Below are 12,740 nucleotides of genomic sequence, written 5' to 3' on the forward strand. Positions count from 1 at the left end.
TTTACCTGCTGAGAATTTTTTGTTATTGTTATGTATTTTACAGATTTTCTCTATCTTGAGTTGGACAAAATATTGTGACTTAAAAATGTTAATGAACCAGCAAGCATATGCATCCAGAAAATAAGCGCTGGTAAACTGAGCTAGTTCATAGACTTCTATGAATCTGGAGGATGCAAGGGACAAAAAAAAGTGTATTAGGAGAACTGGTAATTTTTATTAGAGAAATAATATATTCAGGAAAAAATATGACAAGTATTTTTTTCGCCTCCTTCATTTGCTCCATTAGTAGATACTCTCTTGAGAAACCTTGTTCTAATGTTGACATTTTCCTGATGTTTTCTGGTGTTTTTTTTAAGCAGGTATAGTCTAAATTTATAAATTTAAAAAACTGTTATTTTTGTGCCTGTCCACATGGGTTGTTCCAGCAATTTCTGAACGTTTTTTTGCTAGTCTTTTTTTTAATGACAGAATGCTTTTCCAGAAGCTTTGTTTCCAGTAGATCAACATTTTCTGACCAAAATCAAAGAAATAGTTTAAAATTTCCCAGTGAGCCCTACTGATCTGTTCTTTCATGAATACTCTATCTCAACATTTTTAACATTGTTAAATAACACAGTGTCAAAGTTCTGTAGACAATGATTCAAGAGGGAAGGAAATAATTATAAGATAAGGACTGAATGAAGAAGAAAATGCTTGGCATGGTTTCAGTGTGTCTGCATCTTTTTTTTTCTTTTTTTTTCAGCAGGTTTAGGGGAAAATGCTTTCAGAGCTGAGAAAAGAGGATTGTTCCCAGTTGTTAAATATCCTACTGCAGGAGCTGTGGAACAGAGTCAAAGCATCTACTTTGGATACCAAAATCAGATATTTTAATGCACGAAGAGAAGGCTTCAGGCCTCAGCTTCCTATATAGTTAATTAATGCTAAGAAAAAAAATAATGCAAGGTTCCAGCATGCTGAGTAAAATTGGTTTGCCAAGAAGAAACATCTGGAACAGAGATCTTTCCAGCTCACTAAGAAAAAAATTAATGATCGTAGGCTTCATGTTGATCCTCGTGATCTGCTGGCAACACCAAGTGCCATGTCTGCACCTGCAAGGAAACAGCTAAAGAATAGTCATGCTTTTGAAGAGATGTCCTTGGGTTACTGGTGAGAATATTGTCTCTAGCATGAAGAAAATCACATGAGAGGTCCCTGTTGGTCTAACAGGATCCAGATCCTATCCTCCGTTTCTCCAAGGCATGCCTAGCTACAAAACTGCTCTGGTCTGAGGGCACAGGAAAAAAGTCAGGTCTGAGACGAAGGTGTCACTACCTCTACTTGAAAAAGAGCAGCCAAGCGCAGAAATCATGGGAAATGGAAGGAAAAAGCCAAAAGCAGGCTGGCTTTGTAGGCTAGCAGTTGACGCATGCCTTCATGTTTTTGCACCGGCGGGGTGCATATAGGCCGCTTTCCCCATTTGGATGCTGCAGCTGCCAGGACTTGATACTTGTTTAAAAATAGTTTTTAAAGCAAAAGCTGAGATTTCTCACGTTATCCCCCGAGCTGGGACTGAAAGGACAGCACCAAATGCTGTGAGCTGCTTGACAAAAATCACTCCCTAATGCCTGTTTTAATCAATACATGCATTAAGCTTAGGAGTCACTAATGAAGAATAAATGGCTCTTGATCTTCATTTGGAGACCTGAGGTACAAGGAGAGGATCTAAAATAAAAGTGGGATTTTAGCCTAAATTAATGTATTATGGGAGGCAACCAGCTTCGGGTTTTTTTGTTTGTTTGTTTGTTTTTTCTTTTTTGCATTATGCTATTGAAATACATGCAATTTTCCCTTTTTCTCTTTGCAAAGTTTGCATCTCTCTGTGCAAAGTGTAGTGAATTAATTTATATATTTTAAAACAGACAAGTTTCTTTTGCTTTTGTTATGTTGTTAAGATTCAGTGCAGTTTAACTGTATTTTATCTGCCAGAGCTGGGAATTAAATCATTTCTTGGAGATCTGAGGGAATCTGGAACTTCTTCCAGTTGCCTGTTTTGTTTAGTTTTTTTTCTTTTTTGCATGTCTCAGAGTTTTGACATTCTCCCTAGTGACGGTTGCTATGCTATTCCTCAGCACATTGGCTGGTGATCCTTGCAATGCCTAAGGTGCTGAGGCATATTTTGTACAGAGTATCTTTTTTTTTTTTCTTTTTTTCTTTTAAGAGAAGGAATCGTTCTTTGGAATGGGACCTCACTTACAATTTTCCCCCAGAGATTGTGTCAGATTTTTCATCGGCATGCAGAACAGTCAAAGGCATAAAAAGTTATTAATGACCAAAGACATTTTGCACGCAGTCCCCCTGCCTGTTACCATCAAGAGGGACACAAAATCAGTTAGATTCAAGCTGACTGTTTCGTGAAAGCCAGTATCCCACTTCTGGCACATGGCAATGAAGGGGAGGAAAGGAGAAATCTCTGCATTTGCTAATAACCAGGTGTGCAGGTCCTGTGGGGATCAGTGAGGAGGGTGTTTAGGAATAGTGTCTTCCCAATAGCCTGCAAACACAGTTTAACATCTAAAGTATGTGATTATAGAATTGTCTGTACTGAGCATGTACCAAGGCTGGACTGACACACTGAGACACCGGCATTTGGTTAAAGCCCAGCCACCAACTTACCTTCATGAATCAGGCTGTGAGAAAAATTGATTTTTCGAGTTGGCTGCCAAACCGGGGAAAACAATGACGAGAGCATTAAAACAACAAAGACAAAAAAATGAGCTAAGTGGGAAACCATAGGGGAGGGGGACAGAGAGGGTGTCACTGCTGAAGTAAGAAGTGTCATTTTGCTCAACCCAAAATGATCTGTCACAGGCATTTGTAAGGCAAAATACATATATATGTGTGTATATATATATACACACACACACACATATATATCGCTGAGACAGCAGCATCACCTACCATTTACTCACCATCTTAGGAGCGAGCACATCTAACCCTGGCTGCAAGACATGAGGGACAGCTCTCTCGTGTCTGAGGAGACCTGAACTGGTACCTCTGAGCAGGTCGCTGGACTCACAAGGCTGCTGTACCTTATTCCGAGCATGTAGGATATTCCTGACTCATATTGTTCTACCACGTGAGTTTAAAATCTGAATTTGCTAAGGTAGCTAAAAAATAAACAAACTGTTAGCAAAGGTAAAAGGTATCATAAAGTATTTATCCAGGGCTAGCTTTCATCTAGGAAGAATGGGAAAGAAAACTGCTTAATTTTTCTCTTCAGCATTCAGGTTTTCATTTGCTACATATTTTCCCCTGCTGTGATTGAACCAGCTTTTTTTTTTTTCTTTTTAATCTGTACATGATTTATCCATATGTCTGGGGGTGGTAACAAACTTCATTTAAACTTAAATTCTTCAAACAGTGTATAAGAATATTAATTGCTGTAGCCAGCCTGTTTCAAGAGCCCAGGCTCTGATAACCAGGTCCCTTCTGCTAATGTCCCTGACTGATGAATGTCACTGCCTGATGTTTAAACATATCCATTGGGACCTCATACTGTTTAACATGCACATAAAAGCATAATAATCCCAGAGAAAGTCCCATCTAGAGAAGAGGATAGTGCAACAGTGTGGGAACTTTTCATGGATTCACACTCAGTTTGTTGTCCCAGGTCTCCAGGTGCTGCTTGGACTGTTTTTCCACTCATTGCAAGGAATCTGCACCACTAGGGAGCAATGCTTAAAATTGGGCCTGAGCATTGCTTTGTCATTCTAAACTGAGAAATAAATTATATTGAATCAGGTCACTGCTCTATCCAGGCCTATGTTAGCCTGGATGCTAAAGCAAAAGTGATAAGAAATGCTAATCTGAGCAACTGTGGAAAATTCCTTTCAAATTCTGTACTAAATGGTTGGGTTATACCTTTCTATTTTCTTTTTTTGTTTGTTTGTTGTTTTTTAATAGGTATTTTCATCTGAAGTTGTCACTATCGCTTTCTGACTATGGTTTCTAATCCGAAAGAACTTGTTTAAATTGAAGCAAATACAAATAAACAGATGTTTTGACAATTCTACTACCAAATTTTACTGCACTTAAAATACAAAGCTGATATCTTTACCATCTGTACTAGAAATCTGGATTTTCTTATTAATTTACACTATTGTTTTAGTAGGAAATATCATTCCATTAGACTTTGCCTTGAATCCTCCAACATAGTCATTTTTTTCCAGACATGAAAGACAAAATAAAAATTGACAACCTACCAACTAGAATCTATAGAAAACCTGCAAACCAACACATCTGTTTCCATGAAAACACTAACAGTCCAAAATACATCCAAACAGTTATATTAGCTAGCCATTCCCTTGGACACTGTTTTATTAGCTTTGACAAGACTCATGATACCTCCCTAAACAATTTAAAGAGGAATTTTATCCAACAAGACACTTTTCCAGGGGAGCATTTTCTTTTGAAAGAAGCGTTCAAATACAAGAATTGCTTCTACTTGTTGCACACGCAATGTGTTACATGCCATCCTGCCCTGGACTCTATGTGAGAAATTGATGAACAATATGATTAAATGACTTGTTTAATTATACATTAAACTTATATGGGAAGACTATATCTGCCCAAAACTCTTCTGAACATTCAAACAGTCTCCAAATCACTAAATTCATCATCGGAAGAAAACTCCCTGCAGGCTAAAAAATGACAAAGGGGTCTAGACCATAGCTGAGCAAGAAATTTAAACCTTACCACGGCATCTCTGTAACAGCCACAGTAAATGTTCCCACAATGGACTCAAAAAACCCTTGATGCTTCATTTGTCTTTTCCAGAACATAGTACACTCCATGCAGTTCACCAAATGTCCTTCTGGTTACCACACAGGTGAAATGAAACTACAAGGATGAACCATAAAGACAATAAATAATGGACAAAACCCGCCTGGATTGGGAAGATTACCTTTTCCACAAAACAACTACTCGCTTTTATTTCAATCCTGGTCATCAAAACAGACTTACAAAAAGACGAACCTGAGAACCAGCTGGTTTTAAGTCAGTGGAGAGAAATTTAGACCATGATTTCTGACACCTATTCTAGTCACCTCCACTACACTGTAAACATTTGAATATTTGGTCTGATGATTTTCACCATAGACCCTGAACATTTTAGATGCTACAGTTAGCTGAGACCCATCAAGCTGCCAACGTGTCATTACCAGAATAAGGAACCTGGGCATAAGGTGAACCGGCCACATCATAGCAGGACCCAGCAATGCTTAAATTAGGTATCCACTTGTTGATGAGCTTTCAATGTCTAACTCTGCATTTCCTATCAGAGGCTGATTGCATGAGTTTTCATCCTCAGGATTTACACATACAGCGTATAGACTAAATATCAAAGGTCTCTGAACTATGAGTGATATTTACCCACAGTATACGTGCCATTAATAAGTAGCTAAGAAAAGATTGATCTAGATTCTGACTTTAAGAGCAGATCTGGCAGTTGTGTGCATACAACCAGTGTTACCAGCAAAAGTACTATCCTTGTAAAATGTTGGGGCTCACATTTAAAGAGGCACAAACCATTTTTATTTTGCTTTCTGGGACGAACCATAAGGAATTGTCTCAAATTGTCCAGATTGCTGTTGTTACTTTTCATATCATCATCTCTTGTTTTCAAATTAAACATTGTATTTTTTTTCTCAGCCTTTTTCTCTTTCTCTCTCTCTCTCTCTCTCTTTTTTTTTTTTTTTTTTCTTTAATAGCAAATGTACCAATCAAGGGTAAAACCTCAAAAGATACCTTTCGCTAAATGGATGGGTTGATTCATGGTTCTATCACTCAGGTACCTTCCAGAGTTACTCATAACTTCTATTCTTGTCCATTTCTGCCTGATTCAGAGTGAGATACTGAATCTGATTCTTTCACCTTAAAAGGTCCTTTTAAGGGCCAGATGATAACATAACTAATATTGAAGTCCTAGTCCTTTCCAAAAACTACGAACAGCTTATGAGTAATAGTAAGTCCCTGATCCTACAAGATAGGCCACCCATCTCCAGTTCGGGGGTACATGCTGGTTTCAGTCTGTGATCCCTGTCCATGAAACTATTTTAACAAAGTAGAGGAGTTTCCATGGCAGCAAAGAAGAGAAAATAGTCTCAGCATACCTGATAACTCCATGCTAGGGGACTTTGGTTGATATTTTCCATTCCAAGTCATCACACAGATCTCAGTAACTTCCCTGAAATTCTCTCCACCAAAATATTTTTTCAGAAACACTGGAGTGAACCATTAGTATGTTTTTTTTTTAATATATCTAGATTTTTTTTGGGGGGGTGCTGAAATTCTCCACATAATTTGATGTAAATTTGCATGTTTGCAAAGTTTTAGCAAATATAAGATACATCAAAATTATTTTGATAGCTATGCTAGCAGTACAAGCAAACTCAGCTATTCCATCTGCTGCCTTCTCACTCCCCAAACACCAGCACTGAGTTCATTTTTCTTTGGCTTGTGGTCTGCATAACCCACTCAGGCCCGGAAAGGGCAAGGGTACACCCTCAGCCACAGCGACTGCCCACTTCACAATTAGAGCTGAGCTGTTGTGTTAAAAGATTACTTTGTCTTGCTGAAAATCAGAGCTCTTGAAAAAATACAATTACTTCAGGCACTTAGCAATCAATATATCAGATATCAGCTGCTTTTTTTTTTATTCTTTGCATTCCTTGAATTCCCTATGCATTCACCTAGAAATTTAAACAGGCAGGAACGGGGTAGTCTAGCTCCTCGAATGATGTAGCTGTGGTGCAGGTGTGCATATGAGAGTAGAAATAACTATAAAGAGGAAATATATTCACAGAAAAGAAATTTCACAGATACAGTCTGGAATATCTTAGAAGAAACACCAGTTAGTAAGAAACACAGCACAATTATTGATTTTACTGGGTAAGGAAAAATGATGAATTTTTACTCTAGCAGGTGGCAATAGCTTGTTGAATACTTAAATGGATTGGATTTAAAGATATGGCTGCCCATTAATATCCTTTATCACTGTCATATTAAAGCCTGGAAGACTTCATTCACTAAATGAAAACCATGCTGGAAGATGCCATTTTATTTGCGAATAGGTTTCTACTTTCAATGCTATTCTTGGCACTCAAGTTAAACCAGATGAATGAATGTTTTCCAGTGTGTGCGGTTTTAAGCATTATCATTGAAAGATGGAAGGATTAAAACTTCCAAGGATGCCGATCATTTTAGCAACCCTCTCCTCTGCTTTTGTCATCCCTTGTAATAGTCAATGCTGCAGTTCTCAGGGTTTTATGACATGTGGCTGGAATGGGGCATTCTAGTATATTACTTATGCAGCCTGATATTTGTCTTGTATGATTATTTTTTTCTTTCAGCTAAGAATAATTTAATCACACATTAAAGCTGTGAAAATTCCATTGCTTTTGCAGACTAGATTGTCCAGATTTATAACCTACTTATCTCACATGGTTTTGCTTTGAGGTCTTGAGCTTGGATTTATTTATTATATGGGCCATAAAGTAAAATTATTCTAAATCACTCCTGTGCAACCATGAAAATGAAACCTCAGATATGTGAGAGGATTTTTATGTCTTTTAATTAGAGCTCATTTTGAAACTTCAAATACTATGCCAAAATGTTTGTTCAACAGTATTTTCTCAAGCTGACTACAAAGGGCAGAACCTCAGCTGTTTGGAGCAGAGATGTCACAGCTTTTGAGTAATTTTGAATGATAATGCCAAAAATCAACATTCTTAGCGCTTACTTAGCCAGAAATCTGAAACACCTTTATAAGGGAAATCAGTTGCTTCATCCTCATTTTATAGTTAAGCAAATTGAGCCAAAGTGAGTTTTTGCATTGTCACACTTGTCTCCTTTCTACAGGTGCTTCGGGGCAACACAGTCATGAGGTGGGCCAGGACTTATTCACAACATGCTGACAATGTTTATATTTTATTAAAATTAATCCTCACGCTGCAAGACTTCAGCTAGTCACATGTGATTCAGAAATTTTTGTCCACCTTTTGCACAATTAGCTCTCTGTATTTTAGATTCTTTTTCTTCATTTCTGAAGCATCAGATAACCCATTCACTGTGTTTGCAGGCAGGCTGGACATTGTCATTATGGATTTTCCTTCCTGTTCTATGCCTGTGGCACACGATTTAGTCTGCTGTGGGCTGAAAAGCTTCAGTTTAACTAGAATCTTTGGGCTTAAGATACTGCATATGTGTGAAACATAATGGGCTATGACATGCAGGAAGCCAGAGGAGATGATCTAATGGTCCCTTGTAGCCATAAACTCTATGAAATTATTAAAACTGTGAAATTGTCAAACATAAAATATAGGATAATATTAAGCCAATGGGAATGGTGAAAAGCATCTTAAGTATTAGACTCCCCATACCTGGCTTCATTAAAATCAAGGCCCTAGAAAGTCCCTCGGGCAATACCATCATATAGGATAATAACAGAAAGAGGAAGAAAGCTTTAGGGCTACTTGACCGGTATCTCCCCATATTTGGCAAGTGCACACACTAAAACTAATTTTCAAGGACTTAAATGCCTGAAAGTCAATCCAGTAGACTAAGTAAATCTTGTCTCACAGAATACCTGCAATTCAATGAAAAAGAACTATTCTTAACCCTGCTTCAGTATTCTTGGGTAGTATATGTACATTTAGCTGTATATACAGAAAGATACAAATATTGTAACTGTCTCAGCCATTAGTAACTAACTATACAGCTGCTGGGAGAAAGAGGGAAGAAATTGATTTTTAAATATAGAAGAATTTAATATTTAGAGCAGGTATCCAATATAGATTAATCAATATCCTTCAAAAAAGTTTCCCAGTTACTTCAACTATTAGTTATCTTAGTTTCATATACATACATATAAACATATATTTTAGTTTATTAATTGAAGGCAGCTTTACATAGTAAATGGTCATATGCCACAGGAAAGGATGGTACCATGTGCAGTACAAAATTAAAGTTAAACAGGCCCTCGAATCTTGTCAAACCAAAGATTTGTGGTATTTGCCATAGACAAGCTCATTTTAGTCTGTTCTTGACGATGGACTCCTCCCTTTCTTCTCTACTAAGTACTCCTGCTTAGATCATTCATATGTGTTCGTCCTGATCCTGCAAAACAAATCCAAGTTTTTCAATATATGAGATAATTTGCCTCTTAAATTTTTGTGCACATTTGTTTATAGAATTAGGGACACGGAAAATGTTGTCTTATCTCAGGACTCAGGTTCATAGCCAAGTTTCAAGTGACTTGTGATTATACCTGTCATCTGAATTGCAGTAGCCGTATATCTCATGGAGGAGATGCAGCTTATGGCAGATCCCACAGCTGTGATTCTCTAAACAGGGTGACAACTAGCATGCTGGGGACCCTTTTAGCCTGGCTGTGCCATCTTTTTTCCCATATGGAGAGGTGACAAGGTAGCCTGCACACGGGTTTCATCTCTGGATGCAGACTAAATGCACACCTGGACCTAGGATTGACAGGACCTGGAGAATGGGCACAGGCATAAAGGTCTGCACTGAGACAAGGGGGTCACATATAAAGCCAGAAACAAAGTTCACATATAAAGCCTTTCTTCAAAACCAATGGTGTAAGAAGCAAAAGTTGGGACCTTAAACCTATATCTATATCTATAGATATGTCTATATGAAATCATATATACACATGGCATCTAAAAATCCTACAGCTGAAGCTTCTGAGATGGTAGTTCAAAAATCCTTGGATTTAAATATGCTGAAAATAACTTTTAAATAGTAAGACCATGCCGTGTTTAAAATAGAGATGCCTTTTTTTCCCTTGACTACAGAAAAATGGAAGAAACATTTAGGTTTAGCAAGGCATGTGGATAGTGAAAATATGTTATAAGGTTGCATTTAATGTTGTGGACAAAGCTATGGCAAGTTCCCTGATATTTAAATTCTTCTTTTTTTCCAGTACCTTTTCTGCCTGCCAGCTCTAACAATCAGACAACTTACATACCTTAGAGAAAATAACCCCAATTCTTTATTTCAGAGCTGCTTTAGGGTTTTGGGTGTCTCCATTTTCTGACTGTCAGTTTGAAACACTAAGACAGGGAGATTCTGGACAGGGGAAAAAGGGCTGGGTTCTGAAAAGGCCTGAAATCAGACCATGAGAGCACCTCAGAATAAAAGAAAATGAACTGTTCAGTATTTAGGGCGACAAATTCAGACTTTGTTCAAGTTCAATTTTGTCTTCTGCTACATAACCTTGGGCAAAATATTTGAGACTTCTGTACCCAAGTCCCTATCTCTAAAGAGGAAATAATAATAATAATAATAATAGTAATGAAATGTGGTTTTGTTTTGAAGATAAATGCATTAAAAGACTCAGATAATTGGGTAGTATGATAATAGATGTCACATAAGCAGCTCAGATGAGTAATGTACTCCAACCTGTAGTTCTTTGAAAATCTTAGCCCCTGAGTTTGGTTTTTCAAATCAGAAATGGTTGGTCTTTGTTTTCTTTATTATTATTGTTGTTGCTGATGTTGTTGTTGTCTTCAATAACTTTATAAGATCTCTGTATGTTCTAGTGAAAAATTGCTACTGAATGTGAAAATTTCAACTTGGGCTTGACATTTTATTTGAAGTTAAGTATTTGACAGTGACTACTTAAACTAACAAATCTGACTATTTCTAGCAGCATTTTATTTAAGATCATTTGCATTCCTGATAACAATGCTAGTTATATTTGCAAGGACTGGACTAAACTGCCTGTGGGTTTCAGCAATATCATTAATACAACCACTTTGAAATGGAGATCTCTTTCTGAGTGGGCTTCATTCCCGCCTAACATTGGCTGTATAGACAGATGGATGTTAATAAAGGATTGATCCTGGTAGATACGGAATATCTACTTCTCTTAAGGTGGAGTAGCAGGTGTTTCCAGGACTTTCTGATGTCTGGAAAAAGTTTGAGGATTTTGTCTTAGATCCATGACTTATTTCTTCTTCTTCTTCATATAATATAGTCATCCCCTTGCAATGAGAGTTTGTATCTTCGCATTAACTCGTTAACTACACTTGTAAACTGTCACTGAAGCAAGCAGAGCTTGCAGGAGTCTGGACACAATGTTGGCTTTTATTGGTAAAATGCAATTACAAAGGTAATTGGCTCCTATATGTCTGTGTGACACTTTTTTGGCTCCAGCTTCTCCCAGTGCTGGATTGCCTTCCCTTCTTCCACTCCTCCTCAATATGTTTTAGTATTAGAGCCAATAGCCTGGTGACCATTCAGAGGTTATGCTTGGCAGGTTTAGGACACAGATGCTAGGTTGCAACATACAAGGGTTTGTAATAGTTTTTAGACCAAGCTCTTTGAGTGAATCAGTCTCTTGGACCATGTGGTAATGAGAAACTTGCCTTTAAATATGGTGGGAGTTAAATTATTGATGATCTAACTACATATCATAGGTGCCCAGGGTTTTTTAGTATATTTTTGTCTGGAAAGAATTGAGTTCTCTTGCCTTCAGGACCATGTTTTCCAAACATTCTGCCCAAGATGAGATGATGATGAATTATTTTATGTAACATTTTGAGTGAGAGAGTGCCTTGAAGACCACCCACCTAAGCCACTGCACAGTCATTGAGACATATTACAGTTCCTGCACCCTACTACACATAATCCAAAATCTAAAAGAAAAGACATGCCAGGTGGCTGAAGTGGGAAGTGGGGATAGCAGAATGATGTGGTGCTGTCAATTCTTAACCAGCCAAAAGCAGTAATCACAGCCCACAAAATACAAATAAATATAGTCACTGTCTCCTCCATGATTCTTTATGAGAGCTCTCTTGCACAAGGTCCATGTAGCTCAGCAGTTCCAGGATTAGAATGGATTAGGGGCTGCTTCAGGTCACATCAGCCACCACAAACCATTAGAGTTTGTGGAGAGCACAGAAGAAGACGTGGTTCCTGCATGAAACAGGATGGAGAAGCCTGAAGAAGGTTCTGCAGACCAGCGGACTTGACAGTAAAGAGCTTTTAACAAAAAAGATGCGAGAGCATGGTGCTGACATCAGTTTCAGTAAGGTGAGTTCTTAAAAAGTGGTTCTCAAAGTAAACTAAACATGAATTCATCAACCCCTCAAACATCTAAGTTTGGTAGACAAACCCTTCAGAATATAGGTGAAAAAATGAGGCCCTATAGCATAAGCTGCCTATCCAGCATTAAAGAGGTTGATTTACAGCATTAAAGCATTACAGCTATACAGTTTTTTTTAATAACAGTCCCTCTTATTTTGCCTTCTTCTGACAAGGCTCTTTGGGAGTTGTCATGTTGTCATAGCAAAGGCAAGCACTTGTGTATAGCTACAGGTAAAAGTGTGATAACTTAAATCCTTTCCAGACATTTCCTTAAGACTTAAAAGCAAATATTTCAGGACTGTGGCTTACCATTCTTACAAATATGATATTTTATGAAAATATATTATATTTATTATATATGTTATATTTTGTTACATTAAAATTTTCGAAAGGGAACCACCAACACTGCTATGCACTAATAAAACCGCAATCTGTTTTGGATGTTGTGCTTTGCCCAAGGTCACTCGAAACAGTAGAGGGAGAAAATATATAGCTGAGTGTGAAGGATCCTCTTTACTACTCATTCTTCTTTCTCTTTTTAACAAAGGAAGATCTGTAAGATTTTTCAATAGAGAACATTCTAAAAAAAATTT

This window comes from Dromaius novaehollandiae, chromosome 1 (genome assembly GCF_036370855.1).
Source record: "Dromaius novaehollandiae isolate bDroNov1 chromosome 1, bDroNov1.hap1, whole genome shotgun sequence".
In the NCBI taxonomy this organism is placed as follows: Eukaryota; Metazoa; Chordata; class Aves; order Casuariiformes; family Dromaiidae; genus Dromaius; species Dromaius novaehollandiae.